General features: G+C 34.7%; 1 protein-coding gene across 1 annotated transcript in view; it reads right to left on the bottom strand.

Annotated features, from left to right (window-relative positions):
• Nucleotides 1–19933, bottom strand: part of LOC140139914 (G-protein coupled receptor 22-like) — a 133188-nt gene that overhangs the window by 47808 nt on the left and 65447 nt on the right. Inside the window, 1 exon segment of the mRNA XM_072161688.1 lies at nt 7905–8021. The gene's annotated coding sequence lies outside the window, so the exon portion shown is untranslated.

The following is a 19933-nucleotide window of genomic DNA, read 5'->3' as shown; positions in this document are numbered from 1 at the left end:
ATTGTGTATAGGAAAACGGACAGTAACTGCAGTATGAAATCACAACTCACAAAGGCTTACGTACACATGGTACATTTTAGCTGGCTTCCGGTGCCGAACGTATGCCTATTCCATTTTGTGCATGTCTTCTCACAAGACTCTTGTAACCCAGGTTATTGGTAATAACCACTTAATTAATGTGAATAAATAAATAAACAAAAGTGGAAGCCATTGTTGGTATTAGTTAATATATTGATATTTCATATATCGTATACGAATCTTAATCTACAAAAAATATTGTTAGTAACTGGGCCCAAAAAAATAATATGCGTAACCGGTTTCTTTTAGCAAAAGTTCATATAATTTCACAGGAGATCAGCTCCACATCCGTCGCTCTGGTCCTGACTTCTGTAAGACAGTGGAAGAGTTCGGCGGGGGTCTGAAAGAGCCAGTATAAATTTAAGAGCAGGGTAATATGGTCCTCCTAATTGAAGATTAGAATTGGAATGAGGATATGGTCCAGCTAGTTGAAGAAAACTTTGAAAATGCAAAATCATTGGTATCCTTGGTGGTAATCAACAGAATCCATGTCCATGTTAGAGATTAAATAGCGGAGGATGAGTTATAGTTGCTGGTATGATGGTTGGATGAGTCTGGTCAGATGGTTGGATGAGTCTGTTCATGTTGAGATGTATATCCAGACTGAAGGGTGTGGTGGAGAGGTATAATGGATTTTGGGGTATGTTCTTGTAGGCCTACCTCCCTGAGGTATGGGTTACACTCTCAATAATCTTTCACACAGCTACCTCTCGATCCTTCTTCACGTCCAGAAATCTTCTTCTTGCTGCTTGCGTTCTACTTTTGTCAACTGCCTCCATGTCCTAAAATCTTGTATTCATGCAGGCGATATAACTTTTTCACCCCAGCACCTCTTCTTTGGAGCAACCTGCCTGCCTTGAAAAGAAACTCTAACAGCATCATTTCGTTGAAAATCAGTGAACTTCGATCTCCGGGAATTGCGACTGAAAAGGTCACGATTCACACAAGTGGTACCTCATCTCTACAATCTGAATTGACATAGGTCAGTTTATTTCCCGGCATGCTTAGTAGGCACATCCGTTTTACCATAGACCTTTGAAGATATTTAGTAAACATGTTGGTCACAATATATCAATACAGTAAATATCGTATAAGAACTATTCTATAGTAAATCAGTGATAACAAGTAACTGACGAGGCATCAAATATGCCGGATATTAATCAACAGACTATGGTGCAGGTCACAGACGTGGCTTTTTACTTCCGCAAATGGCCGTTGGTGGTACCTCATCTTTTCTCAAATTGTGACTAAGGTCCCAACATTAAGCCCTATGCAGTCTCACCCCCTGTGCAATTGCTCTTAAGATTCAGCTCTTTCCTCCTCAGCTCATGTCTAACCTGGTCGCTTTTTTTTTTGCTCTATTTTGTTTTTACTCTCTGCCTTATTTTTCCTTTCCCTATCGCCTCGTACGGGTAAAGGGCACTTAACAAATCTCGATGCATGTAAAACTACTTGAAAAGTGTGCGTATATCACGCGTTATTTTGCACATGATTTGGATTGTTCACGTTTTAATACGGTAGTCTTTATCTCAATTGTAGTTTTTTATGACTTTTGTAGTACATTTGATGCTTGATGTGCCTGTGAGCTGTCGGCATATAATAGGTTACGGGACTAAATTAAGGGCTGGGGTATGAACGTTTGGACAGTATTTATTGTGGGACATTAGAGCACATCAGACATATCGAATTGCATTCTGAATATGAAGAATGTCCTTCTAATATCAAATAATTTTGATTTTTTGAAATTCGCAATGTAATACACATTTTATGGCAAATCATTAAAAATTGATATTTTTGATATTCAACAGTACTTGAAGTAAACTTTATAAATCCGATGATTTATACTTAAAGTGTATGTAGGTGGGATGAAAAGCCGACGATCAATTGAAAACTTTGACCTTTCGTATTGAAGATATGGATTTTTTCCCAAAACACCAACAAAAAAAAGGTCTTTTGGGGGAAAAAATTCATATCTTCAATATAAAAGGTCAAAATGTTCAATTGATCGTCGGCTTTTCCTCCCAGCTACATACACTTTAAGAATATATCATTAGATTTATAAAATTTATTTCGAGGACTTTATATCAAAAATTTGAAAAATATCAAATTTTAATAATTTGTCATAAAATTTGTATTATATCGTGAATTTCAAAAAATGAAAACTATTTGATATCAGAAAGACATGCTTCGTATTCAGAATGCAATTCGATAGGTCTGAGGTGCTCTCATGTCCCTCAAAAAATACTGTCGAAACACCATAAACGCTCATTCTAGATCCCTTAAATGAAGAGATATTTTTCTGTCTTTTCTAGGTTAGGTCAATCATGATTCAGCCTTTCACCATCCCTCATATTATTATCAAGATCGATCTTACTCAAGCAACACGCAATGTATTGTGTAATATAAACACACAAAATGTATGTGCAATTGCAATGCAGATAAACATAATAGAGAAAGAAAGAGGATTGTTTGAAAACATGTTTCATTGTTATATTTCCCTAGTTTCCTCATCTCAATTTAGGCTACAAAAGGTTTGTTTTCTATAAGCAGCGCGCATTTCGTTTTTAAAATTAATTTGACAGTATTTCAATTTTCCAGAAAAATTATATTTGCAAGCAAAAAATGTTGTTTTGTAAGGATTTTTTATGATATATTTTGTTTACAAGCAATATAAAATCACTAAAGTTTGATCAGCTCGTAATCGGCGGCTTTATAACATTAATATCAATATATTTTATTTGGAGAATTATCTTGTGACATCTCGTCAGAAGTATTACAAATAATGTTATTATAAATTGAAGTCCGTTATTTTATCTATACTTTCTTTAACACGCAAAATATAGACCAAGCAGATCAACTTATCGCTCTTAACGTGGATCTATATTTTTAAGGGTAGTGGTAAAAGCCTATATTAATACTAATAATTCCCGCCGATGACTTGCCCTTGTTTGTTGATTAATTGAATGATTTATATTCACATATATAATCATTAGTGATTGATTGATTGATTGATTGATTGATTGATTGATTGGTTGATTGATTGATTGATTGATTGATTGATTGATTGATTGATTGATTGATTGATTTAATTGATTTATTGATTGATTGATTTATCAAACAACCTGCACATGTGTGCTGTGACAATCAATCCTAGATGCAATCAGGCTCATATCAGTCTATACACTCTTAGGTTTATCAAACACATTATATTAAATACATTCAATAGTATAATTAATTTTCTTTGCATATATTCCACATTTTGAATGCTTAGTCTTGTGTCAAGTCTTTAAATTTTATTACTTAAAATAAATCATTTTCCCAAAAATTCAAAGCATAAAACTTTTATTACCAGTTAGTATTTAAAAAAAAAAGATTGGTCTGTTTCAGATGGCAAAACAGACTAATATTTATTTTAATCCCAGAAAAAAGTGGGTGTTTTTTTTATTAATATTCTGGAATCGGCAGTAAGGGTATAACATTATGAAAATACTCAAAAATCTAAAATGAGCCGTGAAATAGCTTCAGAAATATCCAAAAGCAAATAGAACATATAAAAATACAGGATACAAAGAATAATAGCTACAAATATATTATGAAATATTGCGTAAAATGGCAATACTCAAAAGTCTAAGCGAAGTTGTAACAGATAACTTCAGAAATATCTAAAAAAGCAAAACGGATAAATATCAACGAAGGAATACCTATACATCATTACGCAGGAATGCAATTATACCGGCTCAAAAATCTAAAATAAGCTGAAAAAATAGCTTCAGAAAAATATCTAAAAATGGCTTTTGAAAAAAAGCAAACAAAATGGATAAAATACAAGAGGTAGAATATCTACAAATAATATGAAATGTTACGTAGAAAGACAAGTACACTCAAAAATCTAAAAATAAGCTGTGAAAAATAGCTAAAAATGGCTTCTGGAAAAGCAAACAAAATGGATGAAATACACAGGGGTAGAATACCTACAACTATCATGAGATTTTACGTAGGAAGGCAAGTGCACTCAAAAATATATAAATAAACAGTAAAAATAGCTTCAGAAATATCTAAAAATGACTTTTGGAAACGAAACCAAATAAACGGATAAAATACTATTAAGGATCAGAATTATTATGAAATACTAGAATTACGTAGGACGGCAAGACTCGACGATTTAAAATGTGATATGATCAAGCAAAATCAGTCGGAAGTCGGAAATATTGATTTTGAGATATAGCCAAGCAGTGGACGTATTTCCTTTTGTCTCCTATTGTTTTGTAAACTCTTCAAGTGCTCGCATCTGTTGAACTGGTTGCTCAAATTCAATGAGATTTTCTGGCAAATATAGCCTCGCAAATGCTGTTTACAATCCTAAAGAAACTACAAATTGAATATGTCCGACTTCAGACTGATTTTGTTAGATCACGCCACAAATAAACACCTAAAAATAGCTTATGGAAACAGACACTAAGAATGAACTTGGAGTATTAAAGAAACTTAAAATAGGTACAGAATAAATATTTAAAATAAAAGATTGAAGAATACTGTTCTATATTAAGGAGTTTATAAGATGATCAGATGAAGACGTCATGAAGACGTCATGTTGAGACTGTTGATCACTGGAGTGTGGAAACCAGTGGCTATACATTGGTATTGATATTGCTATAAATAATATAATTTTGACAACAACAGACATGATGATACTAAAATAACCATTGAAAAACAATCAAAATATTTCGATTATAGAACATTGCTGAACTAATTTTCCAAATAAAAAGTGAAAAAACCCGCGGCATGTTCTTAAATATTCGGACCAACTGAGAAATGTAACACAAATTGCGAGTCAGTTTTGAAACAAATGGACTCTGATTTGTCAAATCCAATTGAAGAAACTTATTCTGTTCTTGCTGACAGTTTCATCAGTGAACCACTGACTTTTTCAAAGCTTGTTGTTGTTGTGATGATCCAACAGCTGATAACTGGCTGGAAGTTACGTCCTTTCGAGTAGTGATGTTAGTCGTACTTGCAGTCTCCAGCAGTGCATCATAAACATGACTTAGATTGTAGAATGGAAGATAAGCACAAATGAAAGACAAAGACAAATAAGACCCCAACTTCTTAGCATAAATATAAAGGCCTGGTATATAGCCTATTACATATGTAGCAGGAATGTCTGAACGAATCAGCAGAATCCAACATGAAACATGATATCGTAACCGCTATGCGACACTCCACTATCAGAAAAGTAGTGGTCCATCCCAAAGTAAATCAAAACGATCAAAAGATCTAGTCTGTCAAAACACCCAACTGTGTTTGTGAAGTTCCTTGAGGAAGCTGCGATCCAACATACGTGGGTAAAACAGGGGCGTATTAAGAGCCCGGGGCATGGACAAGGAGCAGTACGAGTCCTTAAGAGAGCAACCTTAATGTTCGTTGAAGTGCTTGAAGTTTTGATTACCTTAAACGAAAGTACTTTCATAGATGGATGTTTAATAGGACTTTTGATACCACGTTCACCCAATGTCATTTAATAATAACAACACGGTAGTATTTTTAAAGAAAAAATCACGAATCTGAATGTTCCAGTTATTTGTAACCTATTGATTTGAATTAAGCGAATATAATGGCAGAGTTTACATGTATCTATGCTTGCGTAAGATATCGTTGATCGCTGTAAACTGCAACTTTAAAATTCGTGTGCTTTTCTTGAAAAACACTTACTGAATGACATTGCGCGAATGGGGTATCAAATTACTATGTCAAAATATTGCAAATACATTCAATGTCATTCATCAGGAGAGTGTCATTCTCATCAATATCAAACAGGGGTAGGCAACCTAATACGTCGGGTTAGAATTAACCACTAACAAACTGCACAGGCTGCACATATTTGTCTTTCCGAATGATTTTGAAGTAAAAATATTAGTAACAATGTCAGGAAAGTTTTCTGGTCAATTTTAACTAATGAGGTAAAATAAAAGAAAAACAGCCGCTTAACTGTTGTGTTCTAATGGAGGATTTGAACAGGAAGCCCTGCTTGCCCAGTTCTCCACAGAAGAACTGACAATACACCTGTTGCTAATTCCCCAAGGAACTTGAACCAAAAATGGGGCTTTCACTTTAAAGTCATAATATAACTTTAATTCAACTTGCTCTGTTGTCCTAAAATCACACTTAATTTGGATGATTTCAATTAGGTTGTGACATCTGTAAGTATTATAACATGCCAAAAAATCAGTTTTGAAAAAAATGACGAAACCCATTTTAAAAGATCGTACATTATGGTTTTAATATAACTTTGAATTGTTTTCGACCTTGCACTTCAGAATTTTTTCTCCACGTATATGCTGTTTCAGTCGAAGTAAGGTAAATATTACAGACATATTATTTCAAATGTTATTATAATAAATATTGATTTGATTTAAAAATTCTTTTGAAGCAACCGCTGTGGAGCGTCAACTATACAGAAAATACTACAATTTGAAATATATTATATTAATCACTGTTAAATTCTTTAAAAAAACGTCAAGTTAGCTCAATCGAAAAGGCGTTCGACTGTGGCGCAAGAGGTATGTGGGTGCGAACCCTGGTGGTGGTTTAGTACGTTCTCGTGGAAACATTGAGTTAGCTTGGACAAGGAGCTTACTGCTAATTACTACAAGTCCCTGTGATGCTGTTTGATGGTTTATGGAAGGATGTGGGGCCGTAGTGGTCAGCGACAACCTGTAAAGTGTGCTGAGGCTTGTGGATTAACGTCTAGACGTTGTGCCTGTGCGTAGCGCAGTGATATAAATCACTGCGCCTGCGCCTATATACGTAAAATTACTACACGCAGATTACAATACTTCCTTGTGTCGAGTTTCATCATAATATATATGTCTGTTTTAACTATTTCACATTTCTCTTTATTACACAATAATGACAATAACAAAAAAAAGGTCAAACTCGAATACATTAGGGCATTGAACTCCCACCTTCCGAGATTCTGTCGAGCTTGTTTACAATGCAATGCCTGATGAAGGTAATTTATTAAATCGTTTTTTCTTTGATTATTTTGCATATGAAAACATAATTTCCATACATTTTCCGACATAGTAGGGGCCCCTGCTACAGATACTGTAAATACCACAAAGATGGAAAAGTTAAATTTGAAGAGTATTAATTTGGCGTATATTTTATTAAACTGCCTTATGGCGAATCTTATAGGGGGCCATCAAGATCTGGTACTACACACTAAATAAAAAATAGAAGACATTACTTAATGTTGAGCAAAAGGGAAACAGAGTAACAAAATGAGTCAAATGGTACTCAATATTGATTAAATTTTTAACATTGAGTTAGATTCACTCATTTTGTTGCTCTGTTCCCTTTTGCTCAACAGCTGGGTAATAATCTGCAGTGTATAGGACAACCCGCCCTACAGCTTTAATGTTGACAATACACTGCACTTACATAGAGTTGCATGTTTAAAGTATGTTAAGTGTTACAATTTCAGTCATGAGCGGTATAAGGCGCTGTACTATCTGGAGGAGAATACAATCTGCGAGAGCTCTAACCTTGGGCATGCCTTAGGTGAGAATTCTTCCTCCCGAAATGTTCCTATAAAGGTCCCCCGTAAATTTTTGCAAATAAAAAAATAAAGCAATAACAAGACTATACTTTTGCCTTTTTAGTATGAAAAACGCAGTGTTTTGGGCCAAATAGGGTGAAATTGCACAATTTCAGAAAATAGCAAAACACGCCTCATTTGGGGCTTAAATGGTCTGAATTTATAACATTTTCTCTACCCAGAATTCTATATAAATCGCAACAAGAGTTACAAGTAGTTACCCTCTTACCTCGATGTAAAATTAGTTCATCGCGAATTGCCCAGGTATCATTTATGTTGTAGAATCCTTCTTATACCACATCAATTGTCAGTTTCGTTCTTCATAAGATTATATTCCAAGATTAGTCTGAAATTCATAACAAATAGAAAATATAATGTTATATAGCGAGAGTGTTCGTACTGTACTGTGCGTATCTTAAAAGTATTATCAGAAATAATAACCATTCGTTTTCTGATGCATTATCATCACTGCTTTGATCAATATTCCTGTACGCGTGGGTGTTTTGATTGCCTTCAAATTTTATAACGCCCGTGAAGCTAGCAGACTTGGGTGTATAGATGACTTTATTAAATCTTCGTTATCTTCTTCTCTTTCTTCTTCCATAAAGTTCCCTAATAGTGTTAATCTAGTTCCTACTCTATCGAGATTTACGTAAAGACTACGGTAAGTAAGTGATTCGTTATTTAACTGTTTGTATTAAAGAGTCACTGTTCTCCCATCTTCATTGATAAGCAAAAGTTCTCAAAATAGCTGTATCTTTTAGTTTTGAACAATGGCAATTCAGGTTGCCTAATTTGAACATTCTAAAATTAAGTGCAATGTCTGTCTTGATCGACCAGATGTTTACTTCTCAAGATTAATTGATGTCATGTAGAACTGTATTCAATTTTAAGCAAAGTTCAACACTTGATGGCGCTATTTATCTTAAAATCATGTTTTCATCTTTACGAGGAGTAGACACTTGACACAGACAAATGAGTAACAAATAGCAAGGAAATTTTCTAAAAGCTGAAAGGAAAACTTATATTATTGGGCTAAATTAAATTATGTAAATAACGCCCTCAATTTGCACACAAATATTCAATTCATAAAATAAAAATTACCACAAAAGGGCAGAAAAAGATGTGGTAAAGAAAGAAATCTATGTTAAAAATAGCTAAAAAATATATGTATATATTAATATGATAGCTTGGTGTTTTTCCGGTCTAGAATTGAAAATTATGTTGTTTTGTAAGAAAAAAATAGTACATAATCACATCAAACAACTGTACTTTTCTTCGTTTATATAATCCCGACAGAAATTCAAGGCATGCTTTCTACTGCAATGAAACCTCACCGCGCCATCCACAGTATGCTTGTTCACCTTAAGGAGAAATTTCTCCCTCAACAAAAGGCGGAGGCGATATATGAAACCCGTGCGGAAATTGTACTGATACCTACATTGGAAAAACTGACAGTCCTTTTGGCATTTGTCTTTTGAAGAACATGGAAAAGAGGCAACGAATAATATATACACAGATATTATTGTCTCGATTGCAATGGGTAACTATACACCAATCCGAGAAGCGTTTCCTGTATTTGGCCCTCTATTGACAGAACCATACATGTACCAGTGCGGGAGATTTAATTTGTTCAATCAATTCATGATCGTGTATTGAACATCACTGTTGTGTACAATTCTGTATAGGACACTAACAAGTAATTGATGGAACCCCCGAGATTTTTTTACGTTTTACGCCAGGGGACACCGCAGTAATGCCTAGTCGGATTGGTGTATAATAGGCCCACTGATATATGGTAAACTAATAATATTTTACCCAGACGCTCAGTGGCATTGTTGCTACGTATACGACATGTACCAGATAATGAAAGTTTTTGATTTAGATCGTCGGTTACTGGTTAAATGGCAATTTGTATACCGCACAATCTGCAGCGTGTACCGGTAATAAGAAACGTGCACCGGTAATGATATGCCCTTAACAAATAAACGACTGAATGGTAACCAGAAAGACACAGATAGGACGTGTGTCTATGTCACGTTGGATAACATGACCATAATCTTGTCATTTATTTCCATATAATGGGTGCTTAACATTAAAGGAACATTTCCTTAAAATTTTGCCTCGGCGTCTAACAAAAGTGTCGGTCATCTAAAGGTTAGATGAAGTTGTTAATGGTGTCCAGTTTGATACCGTGGAAATGTTACAGCCACAAATCATCTTATCATTTACGACAATCAAACAACGTTCCAAATGTGGATCGATTCGGATTTATGCATACTGGTGTTATTCATTATACGCCCACAAGAACCGGCAAATCTGACATGTACAAGTAGCTCACATCATGCACCAGTTGATTCTTGTTAAATCAACTTGGCGTAGCACGCGTATCTTACGCGTACGTACTACCACTTACTTGATTCAGATAAATCAAGAAAATGATTTAACTACAGTAGACCCAGGCGGTCACGTACAGATAGCCATACGCCAACGCAAAAAAAGCAAAGGCGAAGGTATGTTCTTGAATGTACGGTTATCTGTTTACACTAATGACTTTGCTACATTTGATCATGTGACAAAAGCAAATAATTATTGCGATGTCGTGTAGGCAATCAATGCAGCAATGCAGGTGAACTCTGTAAGGCTGTCAGTTTGGTCAGAAATGGTATTATAAAAGAGATATGTGGCTACATGTTTTTGAGGACGTGACAGAATAAATTAAAATAATAAACTATACGTGGAGAACGAGAAAAGAAGTCGTCTTTTCCTGGGGAGTATAACTGTTATTGGAAAGCATAACGTATGAAACACATAATACTGATTAATGATGCCATTTATAAGTGTGTCTTGGGACATAATGGTCGGCAAATTCCTGTACACTTTAAGGTTTTGGCTTTATGCTTGTGCATAACGCACTTTAAATCACTGTGTTTTTCTGTTAACTTATTGGTCGTACAAGGACACCGCAGAAGTAGAAGCAACATTGACCTTACAGTTTATTGTTCATTTTATAGCTTAGTGATTGTATTAAGACACCCCAGTAGCACAAAGTCTACTTTGTTCTTCAAATTGAATACATGAATACAAAAGCCACCTAAGTCCATAGGAAGTGATTTTGAGAGAAAAACCTGTGTATCATTTTAATTCCTTCAGTTAGATTTACCTGGTCAATATGGTAAGTTTTACGTGCAAATGAGTGGATTAACCTGTATTAGGTATGACGATTAGCATTTCAGGGACTTAGGTGGCTTTTTTGAATCATATACAAAGACAACAATGTTAGAATGAGATTACCACTAGTAAGATAATACAAAATAAAGCACACAGGTATGTATAATGTTGATAAGCATTCTGCCATGTAATATAAACCACACACTTTCCTTTATTAAACCCATTTTTGTTCAAAAGTCACTCTCTAGCAATGAATGTGTTACAAGTGGACTTTTATACATACTGGATTTCAATCAATGTGTTACAAGACTCAAATCATGGAATTGGGTGATTCTTTCATACATGCTATTTTTCACATGCTTAATAGACACAGAGAATGAATTTGAGTTGTTCTTTCAAACATATGACAGGCCTATGTATAGCAACAATTTCCCATGCTTAACTCAATTTGGCCGAAGTATGGACTTAGGTGGCTTTTGTATTCATATATTCAATTGATTTCCAATTTCATACTTTCCGGCTTATACACAGATATACGAGAAGCCTCTATTGACTTTATAGTTGACTGCTAATTGAAGTTCTTATTTTATCCTAAGAACTCTGCAATCTCATTGGTCAATTACCACTTCAATAAAAATCCATATTACCTGCGTATTCCTCATTAATACATGCTGATAATATTTCCCGTATTACCTGCGTAGTCCTAACACATGCGTCTGCGTAACATGAATCGCACGACATCTTAAGCCTCGCTCGCATACTTCACGCGCTGTATGGCTGCACTGTTTTAAAAAAAGGCGAGAGTGCGAAAGAAGCTGGCCTACTTTTCAGTAAAGATTATTTCAAATCAAATTCCTTCAACAAAGTCTACGAACAAGTCGAAAGATAATATAATTCATGTTCACTAAGGATAAAATCGTTACCTCTGTTTGTTCTTACAGCATACGGGAAAATATCTACGGTCTGGTGCCGTGTTTTATTCAGCCTTCGGCTTCATGGAATACGGCACCAGGCCGTAGATATTTTCCCGTATTTCGTGAACAAACAGGGGGTAACTAATAGTACCATGTGACAGTATTTTAATTACCATTTTGCTTTATCTGATATCATGTCAATTGTATAAAAAACATTAATTGAATTGGAATGAATTTGAACGTTATTTAAATTACAACGACTCAAGGAAGTGTCCTCAATAAATGCATCAATGAACTAAAAAATCTAAATCTAATTTGAGATACGAGGTATATTAAGAAACAATGTTTTTCGCGTTACATGTGTTGAATCTCATCCCGACATATATCAACTTTAAGTAATAAGCATGTCTTACGTCGTAATACCGTATTTGACCAAGTTCTGATCAGAAAACCGATGAAACTGGATCCAGACAGTGGTATATGCAGATAGCCAACGAAGTAAAATAAAGACGAAGATTGGTTCTTTAATGCACGGTTATCTGTTTACAGTAATGACTTCACTACATTTTATCAATGTGCCCACAACCGCAAACATGGATGTGTCGTGTGTGCAATTAATGCAGTAATAAACTCAATATACTAATGTTAGTTAGGTCACAAATGGTATTATATATAATTTATAATGGGGATATTTCGGTGCACGGGTTTTGACAACGTGTATGTGAAGAACGAGATAAAGAAGTGGTCAAGATAAACTGCTATTTGAAGAAAAAATGTATACCTAATGAAACACATAACACGGATTAATGATGGTAGATGGTTTAAAATTAGTTTCTTGGGCCATAACGGTCAGCGAAGTTCTGTAAAAGAACGAGATAAAGAAGTCATATTTTTGTAGTCGAGATAAACTGCTACTTGAAAACATACCGTATACCTAATGAAACGCATAACACAGATTAGTGATGGTAAATGATTTATAATTGGTGTCTTGGGTCATAATTATATAAGATGTTCTTAAACAAATCCAAGAAAAGGTGACGTTGACATACCTCAATGACGTTTCGTGCTGTATCATGCTCTCACGGACCATGTCGCTGAAGACAATCATGTGATATGAAAATAAGAGACATTGAATCCAACAGGAAAAGAAGACACATAAAGGAATCAATATGGATAAGAAAGAGGGACATGCTAATACACTCAATAAGGATTGTGGCAACTACTTCCTTCTGCATATTTATGATCAGTTACTAACAGCGCCATTTACGTCAGCTACCAACAGGAAGCTGACGAAAAGGTCAAAGATGATCATTCAATTTGCTGATACAGCACGAAACGTCATTGAGCTATATCAACATCACCTTTTCTTGCATTTGTTTAAGAACATTTTATATATATGGTCAATTCCAGCCAAAGCGGGACAAAATTCTCTCTGGGGCCATTTTGAAAATGTTTTCCTTTTCAATTCTAGACTTATCAAATGAGACGATCATATCTAGTGAATCATCAGGTGGAAGTGCCATCGGATTGAAAAATAACTTTTCTTGCTAGACCAAATAAAGTGTTAAATGCGCATATGCATGTTACCCACGAATTCAAGCCTTTTTCACCTGTTGTACGCCATAAAGTTTCACTTTCTTTAATATCTTTCAATATTTTATGTGTGACTCATATACACTAGAAATCGGTGAAGACTTTGAACGTAAAATAGAATTTTATTACATATATCTACAAAGAAATATTTTGGTTATTACCAATTTTAAGAAAGAACCAGCTGTACAGTTAAGATTGTGTCAATTCTTCGAGCTCTTTCCAAAGTGGCTGTCATTTAACATTACTGTATTATTTCGAAAGATTAGAATAAATGCTTCATATAAATATAAAGTTAGATTTTGTATCTCGTCGCAGGATGAGGATTTCGGATGGATTCGTGGGTAACAGCGTCTGGAAAACAGCAATTCCTATTATTTTTTTAAATAAAAATAAAAAATACTTTTCCGTATGTCAATAATTCAGGCTGCAATGGCACTAAAATGAATTTTAATCAAAATACAAACTACATGGAATATTTAGAATGGATCAATATGGCATTTTGGGTATAAACATTTTGAGAATAATGAAGTTGCCAAATTCAAATAGACAGAGCAAACAGTTTTATATTATTATTTTAGTAAAATCATTCCATATTTCATGCATCAATATTCTATTAACTCGTGTTTGACAGTTCCTATGAACTAAAACACTATCAATACATTGTTAACTATAATTTAAGTAGGGATTCGTGGGTAACCAAAATGTTCGTGGGTAACACAAATTTGAAGGTATGTATTGGTAAGCGGCAAAATAGAAAATATTACAGAAGGTTGGAAACCATCATGCGGTTATTCCTCCATTGTGTTTCAATGATTCCCGTTTCTTTAACCAATTGCATTTACCCAAAAATGGTAATTTAGAATAATCAATCAAAACTTCATGATACAGCTTCAGTATACCTTCAAGAGGACGCTATTAAACAGGACTGTTTTGGAACCTATTTCGCATGTTTTCAAAATGTTAATATGCATAAGAAACATATAATTTACGAGTAAATCCTTGGATTCGTGGGTAACGCCGAATTCGTGGGTAAAGCTATAAGTACTATAGTACCGTTTGGGGTTTGCGTTTCTTAGGTGCATAAACTGTAAGTACTGTAAAAATTATAGCATACCCATGGCTTGAATATGTGCTGATTTAAACTTAAAATAAACAATCTCCTTGTTTTTCAAGGTTAGCATCTATTCGGGATTCGTGGGTAACAAAAGTTTAAACCGTCGTAGATTCTTTTTTAAAGCGGTGAACGTATTTCTACGATTTACAATTTTAAGCGCTTGTCAAACTAAATTCAGTGTTCAAAGTCATGAAATGTTAATTTAAGTTATGGCAATTATATTTGCTGGACTCGTGGGTAACAGTTGATACGTGGGTAATGGTAAATTTGATTTTATGGAATTTTATGGGTAAAACGTATTTGCATAAAATAATCACTTGGACCTCAGAATTATAGAACGAAACTTCGTTTCATGATACAGTCATTTATGGCATATTCACTTAACATTTTTCAGAACGATCATTGTGTGACCCTTAAGGGTATCCGTAGGGAGAACACTTTGTTTTACGGCCAGGTCTGGCCAGGTGCATGTTTGTTCGCAGTCTACAGGTGTAACTAGGTTGTTGTATATTCTATAATTTTCCTGGTGTGTTAACTGTGATTACATCTAGACACCAGTTTATTTTTTATTTGAACGGGACCCTAATTTAATGAGAAAAACGCCGAAAAAGAGAGGCCCGGCAAAAGCCGATTTGCAGACAATTTTGTAGCTACATACAGCTCGTGTTCCATATAACAACTACGGAAACCAATCAGTGCCAGAAGTGTTGATTTATATTTCATCCACTTAGGTTTGGCTTAACCCACTAAAAGGTAAAACTTTAAGGCTGATCATTTTAATTATAAATGTAGTGTGTGTGTAAAAGTATATTTCTCAAAATGGAGGAGAGCGCCTATGACTATTTGTCCGTTCTGTCTACATGGTCTATGATAATTATTTTCTTACCGAAATATATTCACTTAACACAGACCACGGTTGCCAAACAAATGAGGGCAAACCGCGGGTCAAATCATTGAAAAAGTCGCCCAATATTTTTTTATCAACCGTTGGTTTCTATGAGATAAAAAACTACCAGAAGTCGCGTAAGCCAATGTTGAGAAGTCATGCAATATTTTTCTTAACCATCAATTGGTGTCTATAGGACAGGAAATTGTCGCGAGGAAAATCTTCAAAACTCATCCTATTGACCTAGGCCTATTACATCGCGGGTTTGGCAACCCTGCAATATATACAGTTATATAACATCGCCGCATTGTGAGGTGAACGAACTGAATGTTGACATTGTATTCAGGATTTAAAACAAGAACTGTCTTTAACCAGACAATGCGGTTGGTATAAAACATAGCGTGTGATATCATGATATCAACTTCAAAATCTAAAAACAAAAGTAAAGAAATAATTTAGGGCGAAATAAATAAACAGCGTACAGCAGGTGCTATCTTGTCAATAATGATAAGAGGAACATGAAAAACCCAGCAGAGAGCATGCACCCCAGTAAAGAGTTAAATAAAGCAAGGAAAAATCATAATGTGCAGAAGGCCTACTTTTCGGATGATATTCACAGAAACAAAAATAAAGAACTAAAGATCTAAAAACAAAAGTAAAGAAAATGAGGGCGAAATAAATAAACAGCGTACAGCATGTGATGATAATTATACACTTCGACCAAAAATTAAAAAAATACTTAACACGCGACATAAATAAACAGCCATCTATCAAGAATGACAAGAGGAACATGAAAAAAACCCACCTAATATATGAGAGCATGCACCCCAATAAAGAATTGCTTTAAAATAAAACAATGAAAAATCATGACATGTGAAATGTATGTTGATACACTTATAAATAATACTCAAGGGTGAAATAAAAAACACCTTATCTACCGATATTTCCACAGTTAAACATACTCAGTGATCACTTGTACTAAAACAAAAATAAAGAAATACTTCACAAATGATAAGAGGAACACATAAAAAATAAATAAGCGAGCATGTCCCAAAAAAAATTAGTAAAAGATAAAATAATGATAAAACGTACAAGAAGGGCCAAAATATTTGTCGCAAAAACTTATTAAATGCTCATTTGCTCTAAGATATTTAATGTTTGCAATTTACTCCTAGTTTATCATTTATTTATTATTTATCTAGGCTTATATATCTTTTATTTATTTATCTATTAATTTATCTATTTATCAATTTATTTCAATATCATTATTATTAAGTGCCTATTTATAATGATATTTAAATCTATCAACATTATGCTTACGTCATCCAGGAGTTATTATCCCACTTGAAATCGCCATATAAACACAAATTAATAAAGAAATACCCAATGGGTGAAATAAAAAGCATGATCTATCTTTTCAAGAATGAAAAGAGGATATAAAAATATAACAGAGCATGTCCTATAAACATGATAAAGAATTATTTAAAATCGTACAAATGTGAAACATGTAATATGACATATACTTAAGGGATCTGGAATGAGCGTTTTGAGCGTTTCGACAGTATTTTTGTGGGAAATGAGAGCACATCAGACATATCGAATTGCATTCTGAATACGAAGAATGTCTTTCTCATATCAAATAATTTTCATTTTTTGAAATTCACGATATAATGCAAATTTTATGACAAATTATTAAAATTTGATATTTTTCAAATTTTTGATATATAACAGTCCTCGAAGTAAATTTTATAAATCTAATGACATATTCTTAAAGTGTATGTAGCTGGGAGGAAAAGCCGACGATCAATTGAAAATTTTGACCTTTCATATTGAAGATATGGATTTTATTTCCCAAAAAGACCTATTTTTTTGGGGGGGGGAATCCATATCTGCAATACGAAAGGTCAAAATTTTCAATTGATCGTCGGCCTTTCCTCCCAGCTACATATACTTAGGCCTAAAGAATGTATCATTAAATTTATAAAATTTACTTCGAGGACTGTTATATATCAAAAATATCAATTTTTAATGATTTGTCATAAAATGTGTATTACATTGCGAATTTCAAAAAATCAAAATTATTTGATATCAGGACATTCTTAGTATTCAGAATGCAATTCGATATGTCTGCATGATGTGCTCTAATGTCCCACAATAAATACTGTCCAAACGTTCATACCCCAGCCCTTAACATAAAACAAAATAAAACGGTCATGATAATATGACATTAAGGGCGAACACCACTAATGAAGCGTCTTGGTTGAAATGCACGTGAAAATTAATGTCTTTCTTTGCTCAATTTGAGGCCTTTTTGGCTCTCATAGTTGCCTGATGTACCCCGTTACATTTTATTAAGAAACAAGGTAGTATAGTTTCTCTCCATTGATTTTGCAATAGCGTCTCCAGGAGGGGGGCTCAGAGGGGCTTTCAGATTTATGCGGTGGGGGGGCTTAATGGCTAAAATCGCCAAAAACCGCCTGATTTTACATATCCCTCTAGCGTTGGTTGTCAGTAGATTGCAGTCACTCCTCATCAAGTGTTGACAAAGACAACAGTGGTTGTTGAAACGTACACAGTAAGTGCATTTTCTTGGATCAGATACTACGAACTCTGGTTTACTAGTTTACTCTACCGATCCTGATGAATTTGTTCAATCAATAACGATATCTGGGGACCAATCACAAGCCAGATTCATTTAAAGATGCATTACATCATGACCAATTTTAGTTAGGCCAGAAATTGGCCTAACTCTCCATAGAATCCCGTGTTAAAAAGTTATCCGCAATCCAAAGTCAGTAGTCCACTTGGGAAGCTAACAAACAGAGGGCGTACGGTGACTGAAAAGATTAGATGTGAAAATCTATCAATTGTGCACAAATAATAATCAGAGTTTTAAGCTTAAATGCAATAGCCAGAAGCACAATTGGCAAGTGGAGTACGGAGAAGTCTAGCTACACCCTGGAAGGGAAAAAACAGTATTTGAAACGAGGAAATGTGCAATATGACTTAATGTAATACATTAGAAAAGGCTTAAAAGGCAACTATTAGGCCCTGATTCATATTTAATCATCATTTAGGCCTGTAAATTAGATTGTCTGTGTAAATTTAGCAGGATCCGACTTTTTATGACGACTTTCAAAATGTGTTACATTTCAGAAACACCAAGCTGTTTGTGAGGTGGCGTTAGCTGTATGGGTTATAGGTTGAACTTTTTACAATATTTCTCGGAAAAAAAATCCTGAAATCCATATATTAATTTTTACAATGGATGTCGTCATCTGACCTTCTGCTTGCTGAAAGGGGAAGTTTTGAAGAACTGAGTTGTTTTCCCGGCCCCTGTCTGTACAGAAAGTCACTGGGGTTATTTACTGGTGTGCACCCTAAAAGGCCCTTGTCATAACCAATGGTGGCGGCATGATTTTTCCCGTGCATGAGGGTTTAGGGAAAATTAAATTATATGTCTAAACTTGAGGTTGCATGTGTAAAACATGGTCTTTTTTTAAAGCATGTTTGGGGTATTGAAATGATATTTTTTTGGCTTGCACAATCATGGTAAAGATCCATGTCATACATAAGAGATTATAGGACATACAATACTTGGTAGGCCTAATGATAATGCGTAAACTTTGTACCTGTTAGGGAACTGAAATCAGACTGAAAACACAAACGTCATTCGAGGCTCTGTCTCACCAGTTGCATTTACAAGGCCCTTGTTATAACCAGTGGTGGCGGATGATTTTTTTCTGGGGGAAGGGTCACACAAGGTTCTGAACAGAAACGTCACATACGGACCAACCCACACTACCGAGAACCGCGAATGCCGAGAACCGCGAAAGCCGAGAACCGCTCTAGTTTTATTTTTGATACGCGGGTAACAAAATTATTAGCCAAATTGACTTAATGGCCTCTAGAGTCCACAAACTTTGGTGGAATTCAATCGTTTTACATATGATGAGAGATCATGCAAACGTCTTTCTAACGGTAATAATTTCATTTTGATTGAAGGACATTCAATGACATATATGGTGCTTTATCTTTGAATTCGTGGGTAACGCCAATTCAATTAAGCCATCATAACTTGTCCCCTGGTATGACTTGCTAGTAAAGGCCTATATGCACAAAGAGAGCACATTGGACGTGACATGATATGCTCCATCAATAACGTGATTTCCTTTATTAATGACATTTTAAAGTGGAAAGTTAACATAGAGAGAATTTTGTCCCGCTTTCGCTGGAATTGACCATATAATTGTATTTGGACAATCCTGATGAATCTATTTGCGGATTTGGGCCATAATTGTCAGCGAATTCCTGTAAAAGTGTGCTGATGTCATTGAATATCATAGCGCACTTTAAATCACAGTGTTTTCCTGTTAGCTTAGTGGTCGTACATTTCAAGGACACCGCAGAAGTAGAAACTACACTGACCTTACAGTTTATTGTTCATTTTATAGCTTAGTGATTGTATTAAGACACCCCAGTAGCGGAAAGTCTACAATGGTTGATTTCCAATTTCATACCTTGCGGTTTATACACAGATATACAAGAAGCCTATAATTATTGACTTCATACTTGATTGC

The sequence above is a fragment of the Amphiura filiformis genome, chromosome 18 (assembly GCF_039555335.1).
Source record: "Amphiura filiformis chromosome 18, Afil_fr2py, whole genome shotgun sequence".
Classification (NCBI taxonomy): Eukaryota; Metazoa; Echinodermata; class Ophiuroidea; order Amphilepidida; family Amphiuridae; genus Amphiura; species Amphiura filiformis.
This window is presented reverse-complemented; position numbering and strand designations above follow the sequence as displayed.